The 12,031-nt window shown below is 45.0% G+C and overlaps 1 protein-coding gene across 7 annotated transcripts in view; it reads right to left on the bottom strand.

Moving 5' to 3' along the window:
* Positions 1-9,503, bottom strand: part of LRRC8B (leucine rich repeat containing 8 VRAC subunit B) — a 65,740-nt gene extending 56,237 nt beyond the window's left edge. For 3 of the 7 annotated variants that reach the window (XM_046645448.1, XM_046645447.1, XM_046645450.1), the window contains exon 1: positions 9,402-9,503. The gene's annotated coding sequence lies outside the window, so the exon portion shown is untranslated. The remainder of the gene's footprint in view (positions 1-9,401) is intronic. The other 4 variants (XM_046645446.1, XM_046645444.1, XM_046645443.1 and 1 more) reach the window with 2 other exon arrangements.
* Between the last annotated feature and the right edge of the window lie 2,528 nt (positions 9,504-12,031).

Below are 12,031 nucleotides of genomic sequence, written 5' to 3'. Positions count from 1 at the left end.
CCTACCACAGCATGGCTTGCCAAGCAGCATCATGTCCGCACCCGGGATCTGAACCAGCGAACCCTGGGCCACCAAAGAGGAATGTGCGCACTTAACTGCTGCGCCACCAGGCTGGCCGTAAAAAGATGATTTTTTAAAAATTCAATATTTATAACATCAACAATGTCATCTTTTGCAACTATTTAAAATCATGATGAAAAATTTTAGATATTAACTTTTCAAATGTATGAGGGGAGCACATAGTTTTTCAAAATTCTTTTTGTGGATACTGGAAGAAAAACATTCAGAGACACTGTTCTAAACTGCCTGTACACCAAGAGCTTGTGCCGACCATCTAAAATTTTGACTTCTAATAGAAAGACAAAGCCAGGATTATGTCAGAAAAGTGCAAAAGCTGTCTCAAGCATCCCCTGCAAGTGGCCAAAGCCAGAACTCTGACCACAGTAAATGTTCAATAAACGCTAGCTCATTAACAAAATATTTTGGCCATTTAACTGATATCTATTAACAGCATATATACAATGTAGCTTCTTGCTTCTAACCTTCAAGGAGATCGTTCAAATTTTAATCAAATACCAGTCAAAAGTATGTTATTGAAACAATGCCCTGGACTAGGTAATAAGTATGCTGAATTTTATTCCCTAATTCTCTCCCAGGTATCCCTTTATCGAGTGCCCACAATATGCCAGGTATGACGCCTGGCCCAGGATGCCCAGGAGATGAACAAAATATTCTTTTTCATGAAGGAGCACCTAGGAGGAGGCAGAGCCGTTCTCTGGCACAGGTATTATGAGAGGTGTACATGCCTTGGGGGCAGCACAGAGGAAAGAATGAAGAGTCTTGGGGGTGGTAGGCAGAGCGAAAGTATCTGGAATGGTCTTTCAGAACAGGTATGCTTGAACTGAGTCTTGAAAGATGGGCAGGTACTTGACAAGGGGACACGAGCATCTAGACAGAGAGAAGGAACAAACCCATGAAGTGAAGCCATCTGGCTACCAAGTGCCTTCCTCCCAGTATTGCAAATAGTTTCGGAAGCCTGGTGTATGGGGTGTGACTGTGCACGCTGTGTCCAGGTGCGTGCATTGGAGATTTAGAAATGACATGGTGGCAAGAGGCAAAGCTGGAGAGTTATGGAAGCAAAGGAAGACTTTATTACATGGCTCACCAACATGTGTGGACTTGATCCTGTGAAAAGCAAGTCATTACAGGGCTATTAGACCGGGCAGTGATGGTATGAGATTTGCCTTTCAGAATGATTTCTCTCCTGTAGTGTAGACAACAAATTTGGAAATGGAAGATAGGAAAGTCTACAAACTGAAGTATGGGTGGCAAAGACTCAAGACAGTAAAGAGGCTGTGGGGGGAGGGTGCTGATGGGAGAAACCTTGAGGATACGGCCTCCGGACAAAATGGATACCAATTACATAAGGAGCAGTTTGGGGGGAATGAAGTGAGGAGAAGCCCAGAGTGAGTTCCAGGTTTCCTTGGGTTACGTAACTGGGTAAACAGTATTGCTATTTGCAAAAATAGGGAATCTAAAGAGAATAGTAAGTTTTGGGAAAAAGAAAATATCTTCAGTACACCAACTTCAGGCCCTCATTTGTTCTACGAGGCACGTAGCCCGGGTACTATTATCCCCATTTTATGCTCAAAGGGGTAAAATTTTTTGCCCAATATCACATGCAGCAGTTTGGGAAGCTTACTACACACCAGGCTTTAGAGCAGGCAAACAAGGGAGACCAGGTCCATGCTGTCACAGGACTTATAGTCTGGTGGGGGCAAGGAGAACAGAAGGTAAGCAAGCAAACAATAAACCAACTCTGAAAGACTGTGATGGGGCAGGTGTGGAAGGCAGGGGTCCTCTACCAAAGGTGGTCAGTTTTGTAACTCTGAGGTCACGTTTGAGCTGACCTTTCATTGAAGACAAGGAAGCAGTCACGAAAATTCACAACGGAAGAGCATGCCTGGCAGAGAGAGAACAGCAACTGAGAAGTCCCTGGGGTAGGAACAAGGTTGGTGTGCCACTGAGGAATTCCAAATCCCAGAGCAAGTGGAAACGAGAGAAAGTCCCAGTTCCAAGGGCATTCCTGAGAAGGTGAACATGAAAGACTTGTGGCACCTTAGGGCAGTGCTGGCATAGTAAATTCTCTTGGGGAAGCCTGGGAACCTGACCACCATGCACAACACTGTGCATCTGAGAAACTGCATCATGACTCACAAACGCTTTTGGAAGACAAATCATCGTTCAGCTGAGCACTGCCTATTTTGGCACTGAAATAGGGCCAGGAACAAGCTCATTTAGTCTTGCCTAGAGAGATGCACAGAATTCATCTTAAATTTATCCTCTCAGAGCCAGAAACAACCTGCAGTCCAACAGCAGACAGCTCTGCCCCCCGAGGCTCAGTCATGCCCTACCACGGTACATAAAAGCAGGGCCTCCCCGGTCACCCTCCAAGGCTCTCAAATGGATGAGAGAGGCAATATTTTCCCAAAGGATCCCCCCATAGCTCAGCAGGACAGGGCAAGGAGAAATGGTACCCCAATGCCAATGTGCTGAGCTGGGTTCCTGTCTAGGCAAACCTGAAAACCTCAGAGGAACTGGATGTTGGGGCTGCCCACTGGCCCTGAGATAGGCCATCCTAGGCACAGCAGTCCAGCCAGCTCTCTGGAACACACTGCCCACACCTCCCATCCTGTGGTCATTTTCCAGTGCTGCTTTATGGACCACCTGCTCTTCTGCCAGCAGTCTTCCAGATGGCCCCCATTCAGCCAAATGGCTCCAAATTCCACTTGCCAAGGGTGACACAGATCAACTCTCTGACGCTCTCTGAAAAGTTCCTACTTTACAGCCAACTTTCTCAGATTCATCTGCGTGGTACATCAAAAATTTATCTGTATTTAAAGTTTGCCAAAATAGCATGCATAAATTATAAAATAATTAAATTATTCCTGAATTATGTAGCCCCTCGCTGATTATCACTTTGAGAAGTTACATATTATATACACTTATTTTAAAGACGGCTCCAAACATTATGAAATGCCTTCTTTGGAGTGATGTTGGAAACCTGTGGCACATTCTGATCCGTGCCTAGTGGCAGGCTCATCTCATATCTGAGCTCATTTCAAACCACATTCCCATACCATTTCCTTACTTCAGCTCACTGGCCAATTTTTTGTTCTTAAAGTTGCCATTCAACCTCTGCCCATAAGACTTTTGCACATGCTTCCACAGTATCTGTGTGTCTCCTTCCTAACAACTTTCATAGCGGCAATTTGTCATTTATTTGCAGCGATTGATTCACCCGTCTCCCCAGTAACCTGCAACCTCCATGATGGTAGGAACCACGTGCATTTTGCTTACCACTCTGTCCCCAGAACCTAGGACAGTTTCTGGCACACAGTAGGTAATTATTAAACAGCTGCTGAAAAAAAATACAATGAAATATATTCATGGATGGAAATGTTTCAGTTTCTGAGAATAGATCAGTCAAAAACCATTCTAATCAAGGGGCTGGGCCGGTAGCACAGTGGTTAAGTTCACAGGTTCTGCTTCTTTGGCCCAGGGTTCCTGGGTTCAGATCCTGGGCACCAACCTACACACCACTCATCAAGCCATGCTCTAGTGGCATCCCATACACAAAACAGACGACGATTGGCACAGATGTTAGCTCAGGGCCAATCTTCCTCTCTCTCTCACACACACTCTCACACTCACACACACACACACACACACACACACGCAAATCATTCAAATTAAGGCTGAAGAAGGTTAAGGCTGAGCTATTCTGTTTTTGATCAAAAAACACAGGAAAGATTTTGCTGCTTTGGGCTTTAAACTGATTTTGGAGACAATTCTCAAAAAGTTTGACTAAAATTTAACAAGGCACATTTGGATACGTATGGGGATGACCAATTTTTAAGCATTTTTTAAAATGGACTAAGAGTTTATTTTCAAAAAGTTTCACCCAGATTAGGACAAATTAAAAAAGAAAAGAAAAGCTACCATTTACTTTACCAGGCACAATTTATTAGGAACTCTATACACATTGTTTCATTTAATCCTCATATCCGATTCCGCCCAGTTTATAGATGAGGAAACTGAGGGTGCAAGAGGCTAAGGATGCACACCAAGTAAGTGGCAGAGCCAGGATTCATGTCCAGGTCTACTCGATTTCAAGAGCTATGTTTTTAATCTAAGCCATGTTTTAAGCTAAGAAATAAACCCCAACATTGAGTAATAATGTGCTGCTCTCTCCCATGAAAAGGTACAAGACTACAGTCTGGTACCAACAACTAGATCAAGTGCCCGAGTATTTAAAATAGGATTTGGATGCCAATGATGTGATAGCAGGGAAACTAGGACAATTCACGAAAAAGAAATAGGAGGAATATGAACTAATATTTACCGAAAGTTTGTTTTATGCCAGATACTGTATTAGATGCTTTAATGTTAGTATTTCTCTTAATCCTAAGAATTCTGTGAGATAGGTAATATTAGTCAAGAAACAAGAGATGTAGAATACCTGTGGTGCTTGGCTACTCCAACGTTCCTTCTCCTCTTTCTTCCCAAGGATGTGAACCTTCCATGTTTTACCCTGGCATAAGGTTGTCTGGAATAAGGACAATATTCCCCAGCTAGGTGAGGTCACATTACTAACTTCTAGCCAATGAGATGTAACAAAAAGTGTATGTCAGCCTCCAGGAAATTTCCTTAAGAGACCATGGGCTCTTGCCTTTCCCCTTCCTTCTTTCCTCCTTTCTACTACTCAGAACCTGGATGTGATGGCTGCTGCTCCTTCTAGGACCATGAGGTCGAAGGCCTCATCTAATGTATCGGGTATCTAAAAGGTGAACCAGACAAGGCCTCAGAAGACTGTAAAACCATAATACCAGCCCTGGATTTTCTCTCTATAAGCTTTTTTTTTTTAATGTGAAAGAGAAACAAACATCACTTTGTTTAAACCATTTTTCTTTGCGGTCTCTGTAATTGGCAGCTAATCCTAACTAATCCAGCAACTCATCCAAAGTGATGGTACAGGGTTCAAGCTCAGGCCCATCAGTCTGCAAAGTCCATGTTCTTAGGGAGAAGCCTGAAGAACTCCTGCTTATAATTTGCAGTAGATTTGGGGGTGGGGGGATTGTAAAAATGCTGAAAAGGAATTTGACAAAAGAAAGGAAGGTTTGACTATGCCCTCAAATCTTTATACCCGAGAAACAATCAAAAGGAATACGCTACTCCACAGTACAGAATTCCGTTTCCATCACAGATGGAGGAGGAAGATCTCTGTCATCTGCACGGAGCTGGAAACGAGAGAAATAGCAGCTGTGCAGCTGGTAGCTGCTGTGGAAGATGCTGTTGACTGAGGAGTAGGCATTGGTGAATGGGGCCCTGGAAATGGCCACAGGATGAGACAGACAAGAAGAATTACAAGGGACTTGAAATCAAAGAAGCAGGAGATGAAGTTCAAAGATACACAGTCTGGAAAGGGACAAGCAGAATCATGTGACCCATATCAAAGACAGCAGAAAGGGCAAAAAGACAAAAGGAAAGGTCAAGGTTGAAGCTCTGGCAACTCATTTTTATTCATTTCCTTTACATAGGGTTAACAACAGCATTGAAGACATGAATTCAAATTGTGTTGCAACTGAGTAGAATCCTGAATGAGAGGCAATCATAGAACAGGGAGTTTATTATGACCCACCATTATTCACTTTCTAAATGAACAGCAGTGATAAGAACTTACCAGAGAGATTCACTGATTGGAGTTAGACCTAATTTTATTTAAGATCAATTTTAATGGTCCAGAAAAGGAAAAATAATTTATGTCTGCCAAAGACATTATTGTAAACACTGGAAAAAACTAAGTCATAAAAAAGGTGTGTAGGAAGTTTAGAAAATACAGATGGGAAATAAAGTCAAAGTAGGCAATAGCAATAAAAGAAAGGCAGCAACGTGGAAACAGACATGACAGAAATTAGAATGTATTTCTTGCTGTTGATGTTGTTGTTTAGGGCCATGGAGTGGATTCTGACTCCTAGCAACCCTGTGCACAGCAGAGTGGAACCCGGCCTAATCTCTTTGCACCATCCTCTCACATTCCTGGAGCTATATCAGATAATGCTCCTCTGCTATTCATGGGGTTTTCATGGCCAATTTTTTCAGAATGCGGTGGCCAGGTCCTTCTTCCTAGTCTGTCTTAGTCTGGAAGCTCCCTTGAAACCTGTCCACCATGGTTGACCTTGGTGGTATTTGAAATATCAGCGTCATAGATTTCAGCATCACAACAACAGGCAGTCTCCACAGTATGGCAACTGACAGATGGATGACGTGGTTTCTTGATGGGGAAACGAATAGGGCAGCGGCAGTGAATGCACCAAATCTTAACCACGAGACCACCAGAGCTGGCTAGAATGCATTGTACAATGGCTAAATAAATGTTATGCTGTAATTGCACCTCCCCAATTCCTTTTGAGTAGTTACTGGTCTGAACTGTTTGAGGAGCATCCGATACTCTCTGAGAAAGGAAAGCAGTGAGGGGTATGCTCATGGAAGGAGGTAAACCATTCCACCAAGTTTGGAGAAACAGACAAATTCAGCATACATTCGTTTCTGGTAATAGCGGCATATGACAGAAGGATGCTGGCAAGGAGAAACAAAGATAAAATTTGGAAATTCAACTTGAGAGACATTAAATAAATATTGGAGATTAGATTAAATAGGCTATTTTTGTATGGGCAGTAAAAAATTAAAAAGGAACATTAAAATACTCAGCTATAGAGAACAGAAAAAGACTCGAAAATTAAAAAAAAAATTTGTTTACAAACAAACACTTTGGCTAAAGCAGCAATCTCCTAAATATTAAAATGTTTCCCTCCTTTCAAATTCAGAAAACAAAACAAAAAATAACAAATTTCAGGCCACTGCAGGAAAATATCTACACAATCTAATAAAAACTTGGAGGGATAACAGAATATTATTCAGTGCTAAAGAGAAATGAGCTATCAAGCCATGAAAAGACATGGAGGAAACTAAAACGAACAATACTAAGTATAAGACGCCAATCTGAAAAGGCTACATACAGACTGCATGATTCCAGCTATATGACATTCTGGAAAAAGCAAAACTAGGGAAACAGTAAAAATATCAGGGGTTGTAGGGAGGAAGGGATGAATGGGTGGAGCACAAAGGATTTTTAGGACAGTTATACTATGATATAGGATCATACTCTGATGATACTACAATGGTTGTTACACATTTGCCCAAACCCACAGAACGGACAACACCAAGAGTGAAACCTAACGAAAAGTATGGACTTTGGTCCATATCATTTGGGTGATAATGATGTGTCAATGCAGGTTCACCGATTGTAACAAACATAACACTGTGGTGGGGGATGTTGAAACATCTCTGTACTTCATGCTCAATTTTACTATAAACCTAAAAGTGCTCTAAAAAAAAAAGTCTGTTGAAAACAACAACAACAAACAAACTTGGAGGGCCTGGTATGCTTTTCAAGTTATACTGATTAGGGCCCTTTTCATTGAAATTAATGTTGGCTCTTTCATTCTGAGGATCCTGATGGGAATGGTGATACAGGGAAGGGTCTTAAAAAAGCAAATCTTAACAACTAGTCAAATGAAATCACTCCAAATGTGCAAATATTCATCTTAAGCTGGACATGTTGGAACACCTTTCCAACTGAAGACAAACTGAACAAGTTTCAAAGAACAGTAAATTTAATTCTAACATGTAGATTTTTGTTTGATTGATTGTTTTGCTATAATAAAAACATTGCTGGGGCTGCCAGGTGGCACAGCGGTTAAGTGCCAACGGTCTGCTTCAGCTGCCCAGGGTTTGCGAGTTCGGATCCCAGGTGCAGACATGGCACCGCTTGGCACGCCATGCTGTGGCAGGCATCCCACATATAAAGTGGAGGAAGATGGGCACGGATGTTAGCTCAGGGCCAGCCTTCCTCAGCAAAAAGAGGAGGATTGGCAGATGTTAGCTCAGGCGTAACCTTCCTCAAAAAAATAAAAAATAAAAAACATTGCCTTTGAGTAAGTATAAGAAAAGGGTCATGACTCAACTGTACACTCAGTGACAACTCTGCCCCCTTCCCTACCTGAACTAAGTAATACTAGACATGTTAGGGCTTAGGTTCTCAAATCAGACAGGCCCAATCATCTACGGGATTAGCTGTCATTTTAGATCCTCTTCAAGAGTGGGGCTGCTGACTAGGAAAGCCAGGGCCCAAGGAAAGTCACCTTGGCACCCACAACTCAAAGAGCATTTGGGTTCCCAGGAGGTGTAACCTGACCACATCGAGGGTGCCGGGATGGTTACATTATACTGCCCTTCGACTTTTGTTGTGGGCTTCCACAGTCAGATAAAGACACACGCCATTTAATTTCCTCTTAGAAAGCTGTGAAAAATTTGTCTATTTTAAGTTGGCTACATGTTTGCAATTTAAAATTTTCATACTGACATCTTTTTACGGAGTTCCAAAAAAGTTTGTAGTCAAGACGAATTTACTCAAGGAAATGCACGCATAGGTTTTTGTTTTAAAATTTAGGTTTGTCCTTTTCTTGGCAGGAGGCGGGGGGGGGGGGGGGATGCTGGGAGGGGGGCTTTCTTTCTGACCACAAAGAAAAGTATTGCAAAAATGTCATCTGACTAAAGGCAACCTATGGACTTTGGGAAGTCAGTTGAGGACACCGAATAATGAGCCAACACCGAGCCTCCTCCCTCTGACCTCTCCGCACCTGCTCAACTGCAGCCCAGGAGGAGGAAAGTTCGCTTCTCTTTTTAAATGGGTTTAGGTTTATACCCTATGTCCCCCTTCTCCCTCAAACAAACGAACGCCAACCTCACCATCAAACTGTAAGTGAACGATGAGTATCCAATAAGCATAAAAGGTCAACAAACAGCGCTGGGGCAGGTGGCTAACGACAGCGACCAAACGCGGACGCCCTGGCTTGGGGGGTGGGGGGGTCTTGCTGCCCTAGGGAGGGCGAGACTCCATCCCCGGGAACGAGAACCCTTTTCCTGCACCGCCGCGAGGACGCCCCCTCAGGGGCAGCGCCGAGACTGCTGGGGTACAGAGGGACCGCCTGGTCGCGGCCGCCCACCCTGCTTGCCCCGAATGACCCCAGCACCCAGGAGCGGTCCTCTCAGGGGTATCACTCCCTCTCCCCCGGCGACGAGGGAGCAGCGAAGCCGCGCATCATCTTTCTGGCCGAGCTACCTGCCCGCAGGCGCGGCTCGCAGGTGAGGCGTGGACAGGTAACCGCACCTGCTCGGCCAACCCCACCTGCTGCGTCCCCGTGCCGGCTCCTCCGCCTCCACCGCCTGGGTCGGCTCGGCTCCTGCTCGCGGAGCCGGGGCGCCCCGTGCCGACCTACCTGCGCGTCCGCAGCCCCGGGGGCCCGCGCTCCCCGGCGTGCGCCCCGCGCCGCTCCGGGCGCGCCGGCGGCGGCCCCGCGCCCGCACTTTCGCGGCTGCCGGCGGCTGCGGGCTCAGCGGGAAGCCCCAGCGCTGCCCGGCTCGCCGCCTCCGAGCGGCTCCATTGTGACGCGGCGCGTTCGGCCGGCCAATCGCCGCGCGGCGGCGCGAACCGCTGACTAAGTTCGCGGGAGAAGGAGGAGCCGGCTGGGCGGAGGCAGGAGGCGGCGGCGGCCGCGGGGTGGCGGTGGCAGAGGAGGAGGAGGAGGAGGAGGAGGAAGAGGAGGAAGAGGCTGTGGCCGCTTCGGTAGCTGCTGCTGCTAATTTTGCAGCGGCCTTGGGCTGAGTGTTTGCCCAGCTTTGGCACTGCGGGGGCCGGTGACTCACCCCTTGCTGATGGAAACAAAGCGCAGCTGCCATCACCGGGAGCGCGCCATGTGGCCGCCCCAGCGCGCTCCTCTCAGCCTCCGGTCCGCACAGCTACACATTCGCGGCGGGCTAGAAAGAACGGGGCTCTCTTCAAGAGAAGGAAGGGAGAGAGACGTAGGGCTGTCCACCCTTCCGCGCCCCGCAAGGGACTTTGGAGTACAGTATTTAGGTGTCGGGCCCCCGCCTGCTCACGTGTGCACCCCTGAGTAACTTATTTACACATCGTGTGTTGGGCCCTAAGGGAAGGCTCAGGTGGAGCACGTGGGAACCTTTTTCTTGCCCGCGGAGGTACCTTTCTTTACATTGCGTGCTTGGAAGGGCTGCGGGGCCAAGCCCCTGTGCGGGAGGGTTTACAGTTGTACCAAACTAAGCGGCTTAAGTTAGGATTCTGGGCCTCCGATACCATCCACCTCTCTCACATGTCCTTATCCTGGGGATGGAGAGGGAACAACATGATAGAAAGGCCGTCCGACACTCATAACCAGCGTTTTATTGCTAAGGAACTGCCCGTCCAGTCTTATCTACTGCCCCACTCATTTTCCTCTCCAGTAAGTGGCCCTGCGTTTGGAAAGCAGCAACGTGCCTACAAAACAAACAAAAAATTAATCCAAATCCAGGAATTCGGGGGACTTAATATTTTAACCATCCTCATTCACTCCTCACTTTCATCCCCACCCCAGATTTAACTCAGTCCTTTTGCCAGGGCTATCTTCTCCAACACAGTGATTCAATTAGGCAACATTTATATCTCTGAGTTGCTATGGCAATCCCATCCCCATTTAAAAAAAAAAAGTGTTTGTACAGGGACCTCCCAAAGGAGTAAAATGAAGACTATAAAAGACTCAGCATTTGAGGCATCTGATCCGATTGTGTAAGTGGGAGTAGGGAAAATGGCTTTGCTGAGTTGTGTGAGACCAAGTTGCCTCCCACAGAGACTGTTCAGGTTAGGACTACGATTTGAATTACCCTGAAAGGGAATGAGAAGACTTGTCTTTATGACGTTTCTCTATTCTTTCCTTGTCCACTCCATTCTGGGTTGACAGCTATCTTCTTCCTGAGTCTTGGAGGAAAGGCTGAAAGAGCATTCCTGCATTTGGTCATTCACTGAGTTTTTACTGAGCTTATGTGTGTGAGACACTGTGTAAGCTAATTTAGATTTCAGTTTGATCCTCACACTGCTTAGCATGTGGAGAGGGAAGTAAAAAATATACAGAATTTGAAACATGAGACAATATGTTTCGTGAAAACATATGAAACAAGGAATATGAAAGGAAAAAAGTGAGTGCAATAAGAGATATGATTGTAATGTCATGACATTAAAAATGGAAAATGTCTAATTTTTCCATCTGTCTCTTTGTTTGGAAAGGAATGTTTCCTCCCCTTTCAAGTCCGTGAACAGATAATCCATTCGTTTATCACAGCATTATCACTACCTGTGTGACTTGGGGTAGTTACTTAATCTCCTTAGCAGTCAGTCTTTTCATCTATAACATAAGAGGTCATAAACTAGATGATCTGTTAAGATTCCAATTCCAATGATGCTATGAATAAAAAAGTGACTTCCATGCTTGGTAACCTAGATCACTATTAGCAAGAAGTTAAATGATCAAGTTCATTAAAACTGTATTAGCTCTGGGTTAATCTCAGATATGTAGCTTATAAATGTGTTTACTTTATTTCAATTCTCATTAACAAAATCATCTCCCACGGTGACAACATTTATTACTGACACTGGAGAAACTGGGCTTCTGAATTTGTGATATCACTTCTGGGAATAATCCTGGGAAACTGGAGCATCAAATAGATGTTTCTCTTGTTTCTCCTTCTATGATGCTTCACTTAAGCTCCTGCTTGCATTACAGTGAAGAGAAAGATGAATAACCTCACATTGCTGTTCTTGGAGAACTTTATCCCCATGCAGTTGATACGAGCCCATAAAAAAGACAGAGTAGTACGTATTGAGTAACTGGAAATTATTGGCATCCCAGGGTAGGCCTGATAAGGAGAAATACAAATACTGTTTGGCTTTTAATGCCTGTGTCCAGTTTTCCCACTACAGTGTAATCTCTGAAACCAAGACCTGTGGAGTCTTGGAATATGTTCGGTCCTCGCAGGTGTATCTAAAATTCTCTAAGGGACTCTCTGACCAGGTTTTTTTTTT

Source organism: Equus quagga, chromosome 18, assembly GCF_021613505.1.
Source record: "Equus quagga isolate Etosha38 chromosome 18, UCLA_HA_Equagga_1.0, whole genome shotgun sequence".
Taxonomy (NCBI): Eukaryota; Metazoa; Chordata; class Mammalia; order Perissodactyla; family Equidae; genus Equus; species Equus quagga.
This window is presented reverse-complemented; position numbering and strand designations above follow the sequence as displayed.